The sequence below is a fragment of the Culex pipiens genome, chromosome 1 (assembly GCF_016801865.2).
Source record: "Culex pipiens pallens isolate TS chromosome 1, TS_CPP_V2, whole genome shotgun sequence".
In the NCBI taxonomy this organism is placed as follows: Eukaryota; Metazoa; Arthropoda; class Insecta; order Diptera; family Culicidae; genus Culex; species Culex pipiens.
In genome coordinates, this window is record NC_068937.1 from 109,465,759 (window position 1) to 109,478,933 (window position 13,175).

Below are 13,175 nucleotides of genomic sequence, written 5' to 3' on the forward strand. Positions count from 1 at the left end.
GCAGAATTTTGCTCCAATAGTCCCCCTTTTCCTCATAAGCACCGTACATCTTTATTCATGGCATTAATTTGATTGTCCTGTGGCGTTCACCAGCAACAACAAGTGGAACCGGTAATAATTTTCCCGGAATAAAGTGAAACCCAAAAGCGGGTTTATTGTATCATGGGTTGCTTAATTATGAACATAAAATTTACATGTTTTATCAGCGTACTCGCACACGGGTACAGAGTTACAGCTCGGACAACGATACACGAGTTATGCTCGAAACTGCATTGAGGCACAAAGAGTGGATTGGTTTCGACGATTACTAAAGGGGTAAACGTTTATCTAAATAAACCATAATTAGATTTACCTCGATATAAGCTGTCAATTGAAATTAACATCCATTGAGCGAGTTCGAGGGGGTGTAAATTATGATTATATTTGGAATTAATGCAATTTATCTTCATGAGGCGTCAACTAAAAAATGAATTTCATACAAGTTTATTATGTGATACTCAATTTATTTTGCAACACAAAGCAAGTTGATCATTATTCTCAATTATACAGTGCAGCAGGCTAACGAGCAATTCCAGCCCAAAACAGGATTTTTTTAGGTACCCTCTCCGATTTCCATGAAACTTTGTAGACTTTTATCCTACGCTTATATAAGCCATTTTTATGTATAAGGAGCCAGTTTCACTAGATAATGACATTCGAGAAGGGCGTAAGTGTTTAAATATTTTTGTATTTCGTAATTTAAAAATTGCTGTATCTCGAAGCCGTTGCATCGTATCAAAAAGTGTTCAAAGACAAACTTGTAGGAAATTTGACAGGCCTTCAAAAAAAAAAAAAACACTGAATGAAAAAACAAAACATGCCACTTTATGAGATTTTTTGATTTTTATGTTTGAAAGTCGAATTTGAAGGGGAGCCCACGATTTTTTTTCGTTCAAAATTTTTGTGAAAATAGCCTGAAATGTTACAAAAAAGACTCTCGAAAAATGAAGGATGGAGCAACTCACTATTAACTCGATATTAACCACTGTCCTAAGTTTAATCGTTGTGAATTTACAGCGATTTTAAAAATAAAAATGTTGAAAAAATTTGATTTTTGATGGTCTTTGACAATTCCTATATGACTAAGGCTACCAACTCTTGCTGAGCTAAAATCCGTACATTTTGCCGATATGACACCATGATATAAGAAAAACTGTCAAGGAATTATTTAGGTAAATTTCTGGAGCAACATTTGAAAAGGGCGCATAAGCATTTTGACAGCCAGAACTATTTTGCAAATTCCGAGCCAACAAGTAACTATTTGACTAAACCCGCAGTGTTACAAGATAGCTGAGAAGGCCAACTATTGTATAACATTTCGAGTTTTGTGAAAAAGTTACCTGTTGGCTCGGAATTTGCAAAATAGTTCGAGCTGTCAAAATGCTTATCCGCCCTTTTCTCGTGTTGCTCCAGATTTAAAATGTTGGGAATTTAAAATATAAAACTGTATCGTTTGCACGTTTAAAAATATTCACAAAATAAACCGTGATTTGCTGAATAAAATCTTCAATTTTTTTTTTGCTAAGCGTTTAAAAGTTCACGGAATGTTAAGTTGCTTTTTACGAATAATATCAGTCTCAGTGTTTTCGCGAAAACATTTCTAGATTTTTTTTATTGAAAAGGTCCAATAAACATGTGCAACACAATAGCTTACAGGACCGTTAAACAAAACTGTACATTTGCTAATTTGCTTTATAAAGCCTTTGGATCTTTTATTGAATAAACACGTTTTGTAAAGAATTTGGAAAGAACAATAATTGATAATCCACTCTGAAATAAGAAATTTCTGGAAAACTACCCAAGTTATCCTTTTAAAATCGATCTGACAGTGAAATAAAAATGCAAAAGCAATGGCCAAATTAAAAAACAACAATTATTTTTTTCACAGTTATTAAAATTCCGTACAAATCCGTATTTTGCGAAAAATTCCGTACGAAAATTCCGGCCTGTTAAAAATCCACGAGAAGGGTTGAAAATCCGTACGGTAAGGAAAAAATCCGTACAGTTGGTAGCCTTATATATGACAGACTTGATTGAGCTCGTCCAATTTCCCATAAGATTGTCTTTGCTTGAAAATTGCGTAGGGGTGATGATTGGTTCCTACTTTTTATCTGTGGTCCACGGAGAAATTTTTGGAGGTCCTGGTCAATAACGAAGTAGCAGCTACGGGTAGACACCAATGCTATGCTATGCTATGCTAATTGTCTGAAGAATCGATTCCTGTATTCGGTTTATGAAAATTTTGACGTTTAGAACACTTTTCAAAAACACAGTATAAGTAAATGATTTTTGTATTTTTTTAGGTGAGTTGCTCCGTCTTGCATTTTTCGTGAGTCTTTTTGTAACATCTTAGGCTATTTTCACAAAAAAAATTGAACGAAAAAAAAAAACGTGGGCTCACCTCCAAATTCGAGTTTTAAATTTAAAAATCAAAAAATCTCATAAAAGTGGCATGTTTTTTCAGTCAGTGTATTTTTTCGGAAAGCCCGTCAAATTTCCTACAAGTTTGTCTTTGACCACTTTTTGATACGATACAACGGCTTCGAGATACAGCAATTTTTAAATTACGAAATACAAAAATATTTAAAACACTTACGCCCTTCTCGAATGTCATTATCTAGTGAAACTGGCTCCTTATACATTAAAATGGCTTATGAAATCGGAGAGGGTCCGGTACAACCGATTCCCTATTTGGCATGGAATTGTTCTTACATATTTAAATTTAAAACTTGCCAAAATTCTCCAAATTTTCCAGCTTGTTGCCTGCAGCAGAACAATTGTCGCCCAGGGAGAGATGAAATTTCATGCGGAAGTATGCGATGTATGTATGCGATGGTGCGCACCAAGCCAATTTAAAAACACATAATGCGAATCATGCAGGCATGGAACGCTTCCAAAGTTTTATTATGCTTTATGGTGAGCTACAAAAAGGGTGTTGAAATTAAAGGTTTTATATGCACTTGAAAAAGCTCAATGTGAGCTGTTTTTTAAATATTTTCGTTACTTGCTCAATGGATTCAAATATTCCTTACGTGTTTCTGGTGTGAGACAACTGTTTTGGGAAAGTATTTTGTTATCAAGTAACAAGGGAGAATAAATCGCCATAATTGTGATATCTTGTCACACGTCGATTAAGATATTTCGAAGGTTATTTTTGCATTTTTTTCCTTCTCTGTCTAATTCGTTCTCCTTAGTACCAGTAAACTCTCTCCCCATTTTGAACAAATCAGCTGTTGAAAGGTAGTCCATATCTCAGCTCAGGATAACAACTGCACCAATTTAATTGTTAAAGCAACCTAATAAAATGAAATGAAATGAAAAAAAAAACGTCGATTAAGGGCCAAACTGAGTTAAGCACGTCATTTTGTGCAGTTTTCAACGTCTCATCTTTTGAACTTCACAGATCCCCGACATTAGTTATAAATCCTGAGATACATTTTCAACAAAAACCGTGGAAAATCTGTGCAATGTTGTTGTTAACGCACATAAGAGCGTCTGTTGATCCTGTCGCACTTTCTTTCCCGGTAATTACAAACAAAAATTCTCGCGGTACAAAACAAAACTATTTATTGCAAAAACTGTTTATTTGCTTTTAAACTAAACTGTATTTAGCAGTTACTGTACTGAACGGAACTGTTCTGACCTGTTCTGAGGTCTGTCAGGGAATGGGACTGATCTTGGGATGTTTTCCCTCAAGAAACTGAGCGGTCAGGACAAGTTCACTGACCCTTTTCCATCTGTTTGTGTTCTGTGAGTACAAATATGTGTGCGTTTACATGTAACGTAGAGTGGGAAAACTAGACAACATAAACTGCGGTAAAAACTACACGAAAACAGTACAGTACAGATGTTTCTGACTAGAATCTTAATCTTGTGTGTAAACAGTTGTCACTCTTCATATGAAAGTAGTTGCAACCTGTTTGTGATATCTGGTCACACCCTGCAAGTGAAACAAATGGCCAGAGGGAATTGAATCAGAGGATGTTTTGTCACACGTACTTGACCGACCACTTTTACAATTTACATTGTAACTGCAATCAAATTCAACCAGATTTTGGGATTATGCACAGAATGGACAAAAAAATGTGTTTGTTATTGTTTTTGTTTTCTAAAGTCCATCATTAAAACACGTTTTTCCTAGAACGTTAAAAGGCGACGTGTGGCAAGATCACGACGATTAGGGACTTTGCTTACATTCATGCATGATTCAAATCTGCTGTTTACCGATATCCATAAACTCAGCTTTTTTATTTTTCAAAGGCGCTTCGACTTGTTGTCACACAGTAGCAAACAATGCCAGTTTTACCCATCAAGTACAAAGCCAAAATGCCATGTTTGCATGGACTTTCTCAAGAAGGGGATCATTAAAATTGAATCAAACGGGTACAATTTCCGATTCCGGTCGAGCAACGACGACGTCTGATAATGGCAAAGTCAGGCACAAAAGCGATGATCCAGATGTGCCGTTTGACAGCAAAGTGACGTTTGTGCCGTTCGCATTCTAGATTTAGTGACTTTATGATGACATGACATAAAATTGATGCCTCATGGCGTTTACGTCACTTTGCCATCAAAAAACATTTACAGAGGCATAACGCTTGGCCATCAAAAGACGGTATTTGGTAGCGGCAGTGGACCATGTGTTGGAGAGCGCGAGAATTCAACAAATAGGAAAATTACTCACATTCGAGCAGAGCGGCTCCAAGCTTATTGAAAATTCCATCAGGCAAAACCATTGCGCTTTCTACTTGGATCGAAATTTCTGCTCCAGCATTGTGAGCCGTTTAATTTCATTAGCTTATCCGTGCTTGTTAACTGTTTACTGTGCACAAAGAGCCGTACATTTCGTTTGACAGCAGGAGATTGTGTAGGGGAAACTTAACCACTTCAAACATCGGGTATATTTGGAGAGCTGGAGTCCCGACTTCACAACCCTGCTTAGGTTTCATCCATAAAGTACGTCACGCTCCAGAGGGGGAGGGGGGGGGGCTAGCAAGCGTGACAAAATGTGACAAGGTGGAGAGGGGGGGGGGTCAATGAGAACGTGACGTCACGCTAGAACCCTGAATACTGCAAATTCAGTCTTATAATATACAAAAAAAATCGTTTAATGTTTAATAAACTAAACTCATAAATCAAACACAAGTTTTAAATGATAGATTTATATGCTTAAATCATCTGATTTTCATAAAATACTATTGATGGTGATTTCTGCCACTACAACATTCAACAAATAGAAAAAAAAAATGTTGGCCGATTTGAGCGTGACATACTTTATGGAGGAGGCCTTATAACCTTCGAGAAGTCACATTCGGCCTTACAATCATCCTTACAAACTCGACACATTAGTCTGTCGTTTGTAAAATTATTAAATTGTTAAATTATTAAATTGTTAAATTGTTAAATTGTTAAATTGTTAAATTGTTAAATTGTTAAATTGTTAAATTGTCAAATTGTTAAATTGTTAAATTGTTAAATTGTTAAATTGTTAAATTGTTAAATTGTTAAATTGTTTAATTGTTGAATTGTTAAATTGTTAAATTGTTAAATTGTTAAATTGTTAAATTGTTAAATTGTTAAATTGTTAAATTGTTAAATTGTTAAATTGGTAAATTGTTAAATTGTTAAATTGTTAAATTGTTAAATTGTTAAATTGTTAAATTGTTAAATTGTTAAATTGTTAAATTGTTAAATTGTTAAATTGTTAAATTGTTAAATTGTTAAATTGTTAAATTGTTAAATTGTTAAATTGTTAAATTGTTAAATTGTTAAATTGTTAAATTGTTAAATTGTTAAATTGTTAAATTGTTAAATTGTTAAATTGTTAAATTGTTAAATTGTTAAATTGTTAAATTGTTAAATTGTTAAATTGTTAAATTGTTAAATTGTTAAATTGTTAAATTGTTAAATTGTTAAATTGTTAAATTGTTAAATTGTTAAATTGTTAAATTGTTAAATTGTTAAATTGTTAAATTGTTAAATTGTTAAATTGTTAAATTGTTAAATTGTTAAATTGTTAAATTGTTAAATTGTTAAATTGTTAATTTTTTTCTTTTAAATTATGTCTTTTAATTTATCAATTTCGATTGAAAAACAATTTAAATTTCCTGTTAAGCAAATGTGTTTTTTTTTCTGCTGTGAAAGCTAGTTTCCGCATTCATTGAAGTGTGAAAGATATATGTCACATCGGTGGGCGCAGACTTTGAGTAATCGACCATAAACGAGGGTCGAATGAATTCCTAATCCTTTCCCTCAAATCTCTCCTACGTTAATCAAACACGAGCACACCCAACGCGTTTGAGGGCTGTGTGGGTTGGGGTAAAATGTGTAACTAAATTGCTGGTCATGTCATAATTTGAGTCACCCACAGAAAAACCCCGTTTACCCTTGGTCCTGGAGCTTGACATGTCAGTGCCCTCCGTTACCATCAAATTACTTGGGTTTTGCAGAATCATGTGCCCGGCCCGAAAAATTTCCTGATAAGGAAGCGGACGGGCGGTTCCTTGACGAGGGCTCTGGCAGCACTGCCGGTTCCGTGATCCAGGTTGGTTGGAATTTGTTGCTTCCCTTCAGCATAAATGATTGCTTGAAAAATGGACTACGAGCACTGATAATCTTCTTAGCTCGTTTGGGAAGATTGTCTGGTTTGAGACAAAAACGAGTAATCTTCCTCTGTTGGGTCCAGAATATTTTGTTATTCATACACGCATTCGCATACAAGGGGTTGGGGCTTATGATTTAAACGTTTTATTTCAAATTTGCGATCATTTTGATGTGATGGCTCGACATAAAACGTAAAGCGGCATGTTCATGTACGTAATCCTTGAATATCGTTTTCGTCAGCAACGGTTACGTTTCGGTGCTGAGATATTCTTTGGTGAATCAAATAATAACGATTTTTTAAATAAATAAAGGAAAAACAAAACACTTTTTCAATTATTATTATTTCAACTGTTTTCTCAGAAACAAGAAATGCAGGATTTTTTTTTCTTTTTAATTAAGTACAACCTTTACAAAATATGAACAATTGAAACAGTAGAGAATTTCCCTGCTTCCGTTCTTTTTTGCCCCAAAATGCGTCAATGAAGAGGAATTCCGTCACAAATCTCATTTTGTTGCACGCTCGCATAAAACTAAATGACACACATTTTCCTTCTGAAAAGCTCGAGGGAAAAAATCCCATTTCGGAACGATGAGCTTCTGTGGCCTGCCAAGCCGATACTGGCACTGGTGCCACGCCGCCATCGCGATCCAAGACATGACATGACATCAATTTTGTTTGGCAGCATTCCAGCTAAATTAAGGAAAGCAGCCAACGACGATGTTCTCAGAGCACAGAGCGCGCGAACTTGGTCGCGACTTTGCAACGGTGGTTTTCCACCGAAATGCTGCTTTATGTTTCGTTCAGTTAAAAGTTACCCGTTCTTCACATGACCTGGGGTGGGAACACCACAAAGCAACGATACTTTTTCTTCTTCTGAAATTTGAAAAGTGTGAAAATGTGGTAGCATTTTCCAACGAACCCGTGGCGCTGCGATGTCTTGAACCAGCAAAGTTTGACCGGATAGATAACGAAAAGTTTTTGTGGCCTCCGTGCCTTATGGTGAGACAGAAGTTTTAGCGTCGATAAAAGCCCCCAGCAACATCATTTCCAGCGAATTGATAAAGCTTTGAAAGAACTAAGCCAATTGGATTTGGTTTTCTTTGCGCAACCGAGCAAGCAGCTGCGAGGGTTCAGTAGGGTTACTTGCCAATTAACTTTTCAAGAACAAGTTTATTGATCATAGAAGTTACCAGAAACTTTTTATTCTTTGATAATATCTAATAATAATTTATATCAACTATTTCCAACCTCATGAGATATCGAAAAAATGAAGCACTGATTCGTGATTCGGGACGAAAATTACCCCTTAGGACAAAGTTTCACTCAAATCGATTAAGGGTCAGGGCAACTTTCTTCGATTTCGTGTGAGTTGGCAGAGAATTACCCTATTATAAACAAGACAAAAAACTAACTTAATCCACCTATGTGGTTGGTGCCTTCCTCACTCTTTTCCAACAATGGGTGATATGTGATATGATGGGTTTGGACACAAATTTCGTCTGATTTCGTCAAGTTCCAGAATACAAAAAACACACATATCACACAAGGGCTCATAAGTGGCATCTTAAGTGGTCATAGCTTGAGACAGGGTTGCCAGATCTTCAATGTTTTAGACACGTTGGAAAGGTATTTTGATAACCTAATCAACGATGGGTCGAATGATGGATCCGGACATTGTTTACATACATTTAAGTGATATCCGGCTACAAAAAAAAGTACATCAATATCACTTAAGTGGTCAGAACTCGAGACAGGGTTGCCAGATCTTCAATGTTTTAGACTCGTTGGAAAGGTCTTTCGATTACCTAACCAACGATGGGTCGGATGATGGATCCGGACATAGTTTACATACATTTAAGTGAGATCCGGCTACAAAAAAGTACATAATTATCACTTAAGTGGTTATAACTCGAGACAGGGTTGCCAGATTATCAATGTTTTGGACTCGTTGGAAAGGTCTTTCAATTACCTAACTAACGATGTATAACATGATGATTTTTGGTTCAGTTCACTGCCATATATTCAACTTCCGAAACTATGTGAAAACACATTTTTATACATAACTTTTGAACTACTTATTGAAACTTCAAACAATTCAATAGCACCGTATGGGACCCTAAACCAAGTCGAATGCGACTGGTTTGGTCAAAATCGGTTCTGCCAGTGCTGAGAAAACTGCGTGACATTATTGGTCACATACACACACACATACACACACACATCCACACAGACATTTGTTCAGTTTTCGATTCTGAGTCGATATGTACACATCAAGGTGGGTTTTCGAGCTTTAAATAAAAAGTTCAATTTTAGAGCAGGATTATAGCCTTACCTCAGTGAGGAAGGCAAAATGAACATGAACATATTCAAGTTTGTAAATTTGTTGAATTCATTTACTGAAAAATAATTTATTTTTTCTTCAAGCATTGACAAAATTAAAGGAATTCTAACCCAAAATCGTGAAATGATCGTGAAAAGACGAGTTACGTTGGACTTGACGAAGGGTTGCTTTGAGTGCATTAATTCTTAAGTGCCTTCAGCTTTCTTCAGCTCTGCACGTGCTGTTTGAAATATTCCATTTCATGAGCTGCCCAACAGTGGCTTTCTGGTGGGCGAAACTGGTTTCATAAAAAGGTTTGACGTAGATATAAATCGATGCCTCTGTGCTCTGATGTACTAACTGACTTTTTGGCCAAAATGAGTTAATGATGCCATCTTTTAGCTATTAAAATTCCCTACAAAACGCTTTCAATCGATCTAAAAAATCGTTTCCTACTCGGAGATATCGCCCTGCAAACACTTGTACTAACTGACATTTTCAAACGCATCATGGATGTGCTCTCTTATTTTTCGACATGGCTTGACCTTTTGAAAACACGCAAATCAATAAAAATACGAATATAGTATAATATTATGGTACATTGCCACGTGTCCTTACTAGTTTGAGCAATATTATGGAGCACTATTTTGGAAGGCAATTAGCACAAGTGTGCACATTTGGATATGTGAAGAAGTTGTAAGTTAGACGAAGTGTGTCAAATAATAATAATGATTTAGTAGCAGAGTTTTTTTTTAAATTGGATTACCCCTGAGTTGAGCTAAGTGTGACATTGGTAGATGGATGTTATTGTTACGTAGTTTTTGGATTGGACAACCCCTGCAGTTGTGCTAACTGTGCACAACGACTTAAAAAATGTTTTAATAGCGATGTATTACGGTGTAACGAATGTCACGGTGTAAAGAATACCACGATACAACGAATGTTGCGGTTACGGTGCAACGAATGATGCGGTGTAACGAATATCACGGTGTAACGTATATTACGGTGTAACGAATATTACGGTGTAACCATATAACGGTGAGACAATGTTACGGTGTAACCATATAATGGTGTAACGAATGCTACGGTGTAACGAATGTTACGGTGTAACCATATAACGGTGTAATCATATAACGGTGTAACCATATAACGGTGTAACGAATGTTACGGTGTAACGAATGGTTCATGGTTCACTGAACCAGGATTGAACCACAAAGGGAGGTTTAAGCCGAACCAATAGGTGAAGCTAGCCTATCCGGTTCATTTGGGAACTCTTGTTGTGCACACTTAGCACAACTGCAGGGGTCGTCCAATCCAAAAAACCACGTAACAACATCATCCACTAACCAATGTCACACTTAGCCTAACCCAAATGTTCAATTCAAACACCCCCCAAGTAATTGTGCACACTTCCATTTTTTTTCATATTTCATCAAGTCATTAAGTTATGTCAAGAGCATACTTTAAAATTATTAGAACAATTGTTTGTCCAATAGTTTCCCAGAAACAGTAATTCATAGTTGAAAAATCGATTTTCTCGTAATCATCAAAATTTCAGTTAGTATAAGAGAGCACACAAGCATCGAAATGTGCCTTATTCAATTTTCAAGATTTTGAGATAATTAGCCTAGTTGTGCATGATGTTGCATGATGTCGTTATAAAGTTCAAGATCACAAAAATATCACTTTTGTTTATTCAATCAATATTGAGAAAAATGTATGTTGCAGTAAAAGTAATAAATTATTTCTGAAAAATTCTGACAAAAAAAAATAAAAATGCTCAAAATGACATTAGAATAAAAAACAAAGGGTAAACATTTGTCTCAATTCTACTGGTGAAATTGTGTCTTTTTGTCACCATTAAACCACCTCCAAAAAAAATATTCCAGAAAATGTAAATGAATTTTCATGTTTACACTCGAAAGACACCCCCGAGCCTCGTCAGTCTTTTTTCATGGCTGGAGGAGTCTTTGAAAACATTTCGCACATGAGCTGCTGGTTTATATTTGGTACCACCAACAACTCAACAGATGATTTCCGTTGAAGCTTTCACTTGCTTTTATTTTAGATTCAGCACATAAAATTTGTGGAGGGCAAAGCTCGCTACTCTGGCAGGCAGCAGGAGGGGTGATGGTGCACCCCAAACGAACACATTTCAGGTTTAAACAAATGCGCTTTGTCCATGAATTATGCCCAACATTGCTTCTCCTGCCCGTGGGTGACGTCTACATCGTCGTCATCGCTGAAGAAGAATTACTTGGGAGAACATCTGCTGCTACGGAAGGAAAACTACTCTTTCAGGATCCTACATTCTTTTGAAGAATATAAGGGGCATGTGAAAATAGGGAAAAAAATCCTGCAAGTGTGCCAACTTCCGGTAAGAAATTTAAATTTTGCACATGAACTATTACGCATATGCAAAGTTAGCATCATCATCCGAGGCTGATGTATGTAAAGCAATCACATATGTGAATTAATTTATTTTGTTCTGAAATTTTCTAAAATTTACAAGAAATATATGTTAACAATTGAAAGGAAGAATGCGGAGACCTTTTTGCGTCCACTATATATCAGCACACTCCAAATGATAAAAGGAAACCTACCCAAAAGCTGCTTTGAACACCCCAACGGACTCATCCTATGCAACAGGAAAATTACAAAAGATTTCTGAATTTCATGCAAGTTTGCTCTGCAAACAAAAGCTTTCATAATAGATTATCGTGATGGGTTCGGTTAAGTTTAGCTGATTCCAGGTCCTGTTGATAGCGATCGGATTATTTTCCCAAATAGTTCATCATTATTTAATTCAGCTCCAAGACAAGACAAGCAAAAGCATCCTTCACAATGACGATCCGTGCCACTGCTGCCTTGTACACAAATGGCAGCGTAATGAATGGTAAAGTTTTTCTAATGAAATTGAGGCAACTTTGCGGAAATTAGTTTACCTCAGCTGGAAAAGCTAGCCGTACCAGCAGTGTCGCTGCTGACGTTAGGTCGGATGAAAGTTCAGCACAATGTCCACCCCCGCGAGCGTCAAGCTTCCCGTGTCGTGTCCTGGCCATGACTAATGGTTAGTGGAAATTGCTTTATCATAGACAGGTGCCTCTGGATTAGAACTGGCTGCGCAGCAGGTTGGTCTCTTTGTGACCAAGAATAGAGCTGCTCTACGTGGCAAGATTAGTTACAGTTTGGGCAAAACTTTTCAACTACAAGAGATCCAGTTAATTTAACTTGATTGGACTGTTAAGCGTGTCCGTGCTAAATTTAGCTTAAGGAGTGTAATTTGTAAATCCTTTACGGTTTATTTATCAAAGCCCTTTTTATCTGAGAAAAATATAAGGTTTCCGGAAACGCCATCGTTCTGTACTAAATTATACGAATTTTAATTTTTAAGGCTTTTTGCCTTTGCAAAGAAATTACCCTTAAATAAATAAACATTCGATCCCACAAAATGATAGTGCCTACAAACAGCCAATATCTGAAAACCCCCATCTTTATGCAGTGGGGCTCAGTTCCGTTTTCGATCCAGATACATCTGGTTTAGGAATGTAGGGTGAAAAATAAAGACCCTTTTTGCCAGCTTCCCCGGCATGTTGACAGCTTTCTGCAGAACCTCTCAGAAAAGCTCGTAAACCATTCAAAGTTATGGGCCGGCAGAGTAAAGTTTTAGACAAAAATAAGCACTTATACACTCAAACTAGGGAAGTGTAGTATTCTAACGAAAAGTGCTAGAAAAATACTAGTTGCACAAATGTCGATTTGAAAATCTCAGAAATGCGGTTTGAAAGGAACAGAAAAAACTACTTCATAAAAAAAACAATGGAAGTCAAACGTGTTTCCTTTTGGGTGTATTGAGCAGCGCCGTGTTTTGTGCCCTTTTAGCATTAATGCAGATGAAAAAGAGTGGAATTTAGTGGTGAGGATGCTGGAGGAATCGTTACAATGGAGGTTACACTTTACGAATAGTTCCGTCGTTGCAGGATGGAAGAGTTTCGAGCTAAATGACATTTGAAAATTGTTTCGAGCTTAAAAGTTTCTCACCCTGCTTTGAGTGGTTTGAAAACCTGCAAGGAAAAGATGTCAAGCCAACGATTTCTTTTGTCAAGTTGTTTACACTTTTGACGCAACTTTTAAATTTAATTATCACAAGTTTTATATTTGAGGTGTCAAAGTGGCAGTACCAAATTTTAAGTGCATCATTTATACCAGTTT

The 13,175-nt window shown here is 36.3% G+C and overlaps 1 protein-coding gene across 1 annotated transcript in view; it reads right to left on the bottom strand.

The window, feature by feature from the left end:
- LOC120425717 (octopamine receptor) overlaps window positions 1-13,175 on the bottom strand; it is a 78,221-nt gene that overhangs the window by 35,873 nt on the left and 29,173 nt on the right. The gene's annotated exons all lie outside the window — the stretch shown is intronic.